The sequence below is a fragment of the Cyprinus carpio genome, chromosome B18 (assembly GCF_018340385.1).
Source record: "Cyprinus carpio isolate SPL01 chromosome B18, ASM1834038v1, whole genome shotgun sequence".
In the NCBI taxonomy this organism is placed as follows: Eukaryota; Metazoa; Chordata; class Actinopteri; order Cypriniformes; family Cyprinidae; genus Cyprinus; species Cyprinus carpio.
Genome location: NC_056614.1, coordinates 26,685,294 through 26,691,972, shown reverse-complemented (window position 1 = coordinate 26,691,972; position 6,679 = coordinate 26,685,294). Strand labels below are relative to the sequence as shown.

At 32.2% G+C, this 6,679-nt stretch overlaps 1 long non-coding RNA gene across 1 annotated transcript; it reads right to left on the bottom strand.

The window, feature by feature from the left end:
* Positions 1-580: 580 nt before the first annotated feature.
* Positions 581-6,086, bottom strand: LOC122140462. The gene is made up of 3 exons (XR_006157137.1): positions 5,903-6,086; positions 5,531-5,599; positions 581-803 (listed from the first exon to the last, which is right to left on the bottom strand). It is a non-coding gene; the product is annotated as an uncharacterized LOC122140462 (long non-coding RNA).
* Positions 6,087-6,679: the final 593 nt, after the last annotated feature.

The following is a 6,679-nucleotide window of genomic DNA, read 5'->3' as shown; positions in this document are numbered from 1 at the left end:
AGAGTTATCCCTAGTTCTACACCAAATCCTAAAGGAATAGTTCAACCAAAAATGAAAATTCACTTAACATTTACTCACACTCAGGCCATCCAATATGTAGATGAGTTTGTTTCTTCATGGGAACCGATTTGGAGAATTTCAGCATTCTGTCACTTGCTCACCAATGGATCCTCTGCAGTGAATGGGTGCCATCAGAATGAGAGTCCAGATTTGTTTCCTACACACACGCAGCTTTTAGATTTTAAGATGTTATGTGATGGACTGGAGTGGTGTGGATTACTTGTGGATTATTGTGATGTTTTAATCAGCTGTTTGGACTCTCATTCTGACGGCACCCATTCACTCCAGAGGATCCATTGGTGAGAATATGATGAAATGCTAAATTTCTCCAAATCTGGTCCAAAAAAATAAAAAATAAATAAAATAAAAGCTAAAATTAGTGATAACGTGATTATGCATTTCATGTCTCAAACATTTTCTGCCATTCAAAAAGACATGCCATACCAATCATCAACTTCAGTCTGAGACCAATCTAGTGTGACTTTAAGTCTATACCATTCATTCAAAGTCATCTGCTTGCCTTTCTAATAGAATACAGGTTTTTCTTAGCATGAATAAAGAATATTATCCGCCTTTTCTTTTTCCTTTTCATCTTACCTTTTCATCCTACATCATTTTAAAGACACCGTCATCATTTTCCATACATATGTTCAGGAAGAGAGGCTCATTACCATATTCTTTTCTTCCTCTGAGTTTGGTTTTGTTCCCCACTGTGTGTTGACATCTCCTGCCACATACTTTGCCTGCAAAACATCAGTAGAGTCCTTGTAAGACCTGGCAACCAATTTAGTTCCCTGTCACTCAAATATCATCAGAATACTTCGGCTTATATGCCCGTAATGTGACGTGTAATACAACAGTCACCTGTAGCTCGATGTTCCTGTCACTCTTTGATCACATGAATATTTCTTCCTCTTTTCTACCTTCTTTTTATGCATTTCTGTTTTATAATCTCACAGGAACCTTGTGATGCAGCTAAAGCAATGGTAACTGGCACAAAATATCCCTTTTATGATTAATGAAGCTCCAGAAGCTATCTGTTCTGCCATCATGTTAAACACTGCGCCATACTGCGCAGAGAAAATAAAAGAAGCAGACAGAAAAAGAGAAAGGAAGTACAGTACACAACACTACCAGCATATGGAGAACAAAGAAACTAGATTTACAAAATGATGCTACATGCTGTGGCTAAAGTCAAAAAGACTGATATCTTACTGAAAAAAAAAAAAAAGCACTTAAGGTGCTCTGCTGGTTTTAGCAGGTTAAATCTGGTCTAGCTGGTCTCCTGGTCTTGCTAAACTTGTGCTAAGCTGGTTTGCCAGCCTGACCGTCCAAAAACACCCTAAAACCAGCAAAGAGATCACTCTAACCTGCTTGACTAGTCTGGGGCAGAAGGTGACCAGTTTAGACTGGTTAAAAATGGTTTTCAGCATGAAATATTATATATAATATAACAATTTAATTTTTATATATATAAGCTATACAGAAATTAACAAAACATCATATTCACTAAATAAAAATAAAGCTAAAATAAAATACAAATATAAATATTGGAAAACCTAAACTTATTTCAGTAACTGATTCAAATAAACTAACTGAAAATACTAATAAATAAAAAAATATATTATATTAAATTATACACAACTGATAATATTACTTATATAAATAATAATAATAATAATAATAATAATAATAATAATAATAATAATAATAATAATAATAATAATAATATATAAACAAAATACCGCTCTAGATTTACAGTAGCTGGAGTCTCTTGAATATCAAGTCTTGAGTACCTCTAGTTGCTAATACACTCTCATAGCACGCTTCTCATCAACAGGTCTTATGATTTGAGATATCAGTCGTGTCTGCAGCACAAATGAATTTAATATTTAGAGTTCGCGGTTTGTTCAAATCCCAAAACCTAAGTATGAGCAACAGCAGCGCTCGCTCAGGCAAAAGCAATTTCCCTGTAAGTACTATGAGTACCCGGAATAGCCTTTTTCCAGGTTGCTGTTGAGATTGTTTATTAGGCTATATTTATTTCATGAGGATAAAAAGTGATTTCTATTTAATGTTACTGTATGTATATGGGGAATGTCGCAGCCATGCAAACAAGATTTCCTCATGTTTACATGTGTAGCGTAGAGATCCACTGGGATCCAGATCCGTGCTGCAGGGTTTGAAGTATGGAGCGTGTGTTCCTCATGTCAGGACTCGAGAGTGCACTTCCTCACTGTAATAGGCTCTAGGACTATCTTGGACTATGTCATGTCTACCTTACACTGCAGCCTGTGGCTCCCAACAGAATATAATATTAGAGATATCCATCACAGACTGCAGTCATTCTGCTGCACTGCCTGTATAAATGAGCGAATCTCATGAAGAAATGTCCAGGTCAAAATAAGATATTATATTTCATCTAAAAGAACATCTTAAAGGGCCCATAAAATTGAAATTGGAATTTTGTGTCAGTTCAGTCCATGCCTGTTAGCTTTTAACAACACGTACCACCCAAAATTCTGGTTTCAAAATTATGTTTTTATTATTTGTATTTATATTATTTGTCATTAAATTTGTCATTATTACACATCATAATTAATATGAAATATATTATTTATATATTATAAATATTAATAGTGTTATTTTATTGTCATTGAGATATTCTATTTTACAGTATTAATTTTCTGATTCATTGATTTTTTTATTATAGTGATTTTTTTTATATTTTTTTGTTTTTTTTTTATTTTATTTTTGGTTTTTGTATTTGTTATAGCATTTTTCTTTTTTGTTTATTCATTTGTTTTTGTTTGTTTACTTTTATTTTAACTTTTACACACACACACACACACACACACACACACACACACACACACACACACACACACACACACACACACACACACATATATATATATATATATATATATATATATATATATATATATATATATATATATATATTTCTTACTTTCATTTCAGTTTTAGTTTAGTATATCAGCTTAAAGTAAATAAAAATGAAAATTTTTTTGTACTAAATAACTAAATATATATGTTTTTTTTTGAGGGGTGTTTTTGTGTATGTATTTATGTATGTGTGTATATGTATATATATATATGTTTTTTTGTATGTATTTCTTGTTATATATATATATATATATATATATTTTTTTTTTTTTTTTTTTTTTTTTTTTTTTTTTTTTTTCAGTTAATTTAATTTTAATTTTTACAACGAAAATTTCATTTTCAGTTTTAGTTAACTAAAATAACTTATTTATATTATGTATTTATGTATGTGTGTATATATATAAAATAAAATTATATACTAATAATAATTATTGAACAATCATAACAATAGAATAACGATTACAATTTAGTTATAATGCAAATTTTATAATTTATTGATAATAAAATTCTATATTATTTTCTTTTTAGATTATTAGATTATTTTCTTTACTGAAACTAACATAAATGCAAATGGTGAAAAGTCAAAAATCAAAAGTCAAAAGAAGCAAAAGAAGTCAAACTTTTGAACAAATGGAAGGCAAAACGACAGAAAGCTTGTATTTTGTGTGATTAATAGATGTCTCTTGTTCTCTTCATTAGTCCCCTTAGCTGTTTTTCACTCTATTCCTCTTTCCCTCAGCATGTCAGCTTTCTTATTTGTATCTATTGTTTGCTGCCAGTGTAATTCCTCTTTCTGTCTTTTGATTTCACTGGCTTCCACGTAGACTTAAATCTTGTGCCATGTCACTCAGTAAATTGGGCTAAATGGCTAATATCTCCCATCGATTCTTTGGTGATCCTCCTCTCTATCTTTTCCTCCCTCTGTGCACCTGGTGGTTTCACAGTAGTTGCTGTGGCTTTATCCTGCACCTCTCATTTATCACTCCAGCTCTCCTGCCTCTTTTCTCTCATCCCCTCTGCACACATTTATCTTCCCTTTTTACAGCGCTTCTCCTTTAACATAATCCATCAGCTCGCAGGATGTCTTTTTACGTAACATTCACGACCCCCGTTCCATGACGAAGGGCCGCGTGTACGTCATTAAGCATCTGTGAGTGTGTACGTGTCATGTTTTTCATAATCTCCATCGGAGCAGCGATACGTTCACTGCTTAACTATTATGTGCACCTGCAGCAGGGAAAAAGCACAAGTCATTCCTCTAATGCTGTGCTTTTCTGCCCGATTTTATGTATCTCCATGGACAATTAAAGCTTATCCCAAATTAAATATAGAGTTAAATGTTTCTCTTCTGATACGGCTATGATTTGAAGAGAATTTAAGAGAACTGAAATTAGAAAAACTAGATTTGTATTTGTATTTGCTGAAACAAAACAGTAGCATTTTAAAGGAAGCAAGCATATTAAAGGTTCAAAGTAAGTTCAGGTTTAAGACTTTAGAGCAGCATCAGAGTTTTCCATTTTCCATTGCATTAAAGGTTCAAAGTATGTTCAGGTTTAAGACTTCAGAGCAGCATCAGAGTTTTCCATTTTCATTTTATTTTTATTTTTCATATACGATTATATAATTAATATTTTAAAATTAAAACAAAATTAATAAAAAATATATATATCTTACAAAAGATGATCATGAGAATAATTTTTTTTTTAATATTTTTAAAATTAAAATATTTTTTTAAAAATTGTATGGTTATGATTTGTGTATTTGTGTATTAAAAAAAGTGTGTGTGTGTGTGTGTGTGTGTGTGTGTGTGTGTGTGTGTGTGTGTGTGTGTGTGTATAAACGTCTGCATAATAATTCTAATCAATTCTAATCAAAATAAATGTATAAAAATATATAATACTTTTTAAAATATTTGTTTAAAAATTTTGTTTATGTATGTATGCATTTATTGTATCCGTTTTATATGGATGGATCTCGGGCTCTGCTGTAAATAGTTCTAAATCTAAAATGTTTAATAAATAAATAATAAAAATAATAATGCACAAAATATACTGTTATTATTATTACTACTACTACTACTACTACTACTACATTACATATGCTTATTGACAACGCTTGTCATCAGGTTATCAATGGAAAATTGAAAAAAAAAAAAAAAATAAATTGAATGATTGATGGATGAATGGGTGGTGGTGTTGTCATTTATGTTATTAGATTTGATATAAAAAGAGCCAATCACAATTTAGTATGCAAATATTATGATGACATCATCACTGTTGGTTACACTGTGAATGCTGAACGTTCTATCATAACATAACATTCTTGCAAAACAGTTTAAACCAAATATAAACTGCACATCTACCTACAAAACCATTAAGTCTATACATTAAGTAGTTCGGACTAAATTAACAGTGTAAAAGTGTAATTGAAATGATTTAAAGTGAACTCAAACCAGACTATTGAGGAATATTAATAAAAAAAAACACTATAAAAAGGAACAATGCAAGCTACAAAAGTAAGAGATGCTCTTGAACTCTCTCTCTCTCCTTTCAGAGATCTCTACCTGTGATGGGCTACTCTCCCATGATGCATTGCAGTCAATCCCCGCTGGACCATGGTGCAGCACTGACACCTGCAGGAGAGGTACTATGTCAAAAAACAGCCTCTTTCTCCCCCTCTCTGTCTCTCTCTCTCTCTCTCTCTCTCTCTCTCTCTCTCTCTCTCTCTCTCTCTCTCTCTCTCTCTCTCTCTCTCTCTCTCTCTCCCCCAAAAGGACAAGTGCACAGTGTGATCCAGGGCACAGTGGGTTGCCTTTCTTCCTAATTAATATGCACAGCAAGGATGAGCTGGCAGAATCCAATCAACACTGAAAGAGAGCAAAGAGAGAGAGGGAGTGTAAACGCACACATGCACACAAAAACATACAATCACTTACATGCACAAACCAAATTGATTTTCTCAGGAAGATCTCTGCAAGCCAGCCATCAACTGCGCGTATGCATATATGTAAATGTGATTGAAGGTATGATTGTATCTTACTGCACGCTGCATCACTGCGCTTCTCACTAGACTAGAGTGTTAATGTTGTCATGGTTACCTCTGTGAGTGACAGATCTCGTAACCCCTCCCCAGTGACGTGACACTCTAGGTGTCTTCAATCTGTCTGTCTGTGTCAGGCTTATACATTTCATTGCATGCATGCTTTAGGTGAAGCGTGCAGTTTGTGAAAACTTAAAGCACTTTCTCTTTCTAAAGTCTGGGGGGGGAAAAAATGGATTTTCTTGGATTAAAATGTTGGCTGGCCAAAATTTAGCCAACTATGGTGGCATAATATTTATAATATACTCAATTGCAACTGATCTCTAATTTAATTAAATTTAAATGAATAATAAATTTAATAAAAATAAAAATGTAAACAAAAATAAAAATAATTATAATTAAAATAAAAATATATACTACCTGAATCTACATACCCAATGATAAATGCATTTAAAAAGGAAAAATGCTAAACCGTGAGTTGGGGTTATAAATTTAATGGCATTTAAGTTATACGGTAGGTGAAGCGTACATATTTTTTTGTTGTTGTTTTTTTTTTTTTTTTTCTTTTTTTTTTACTTTATTTTCTCTTTCTAAAGGCTGGAAAAATCTGGAAAAATCTGGGAAATATCTCACTGATTAAAATGTTGGCTGGTCAAAATGTAATGTGGTAGAA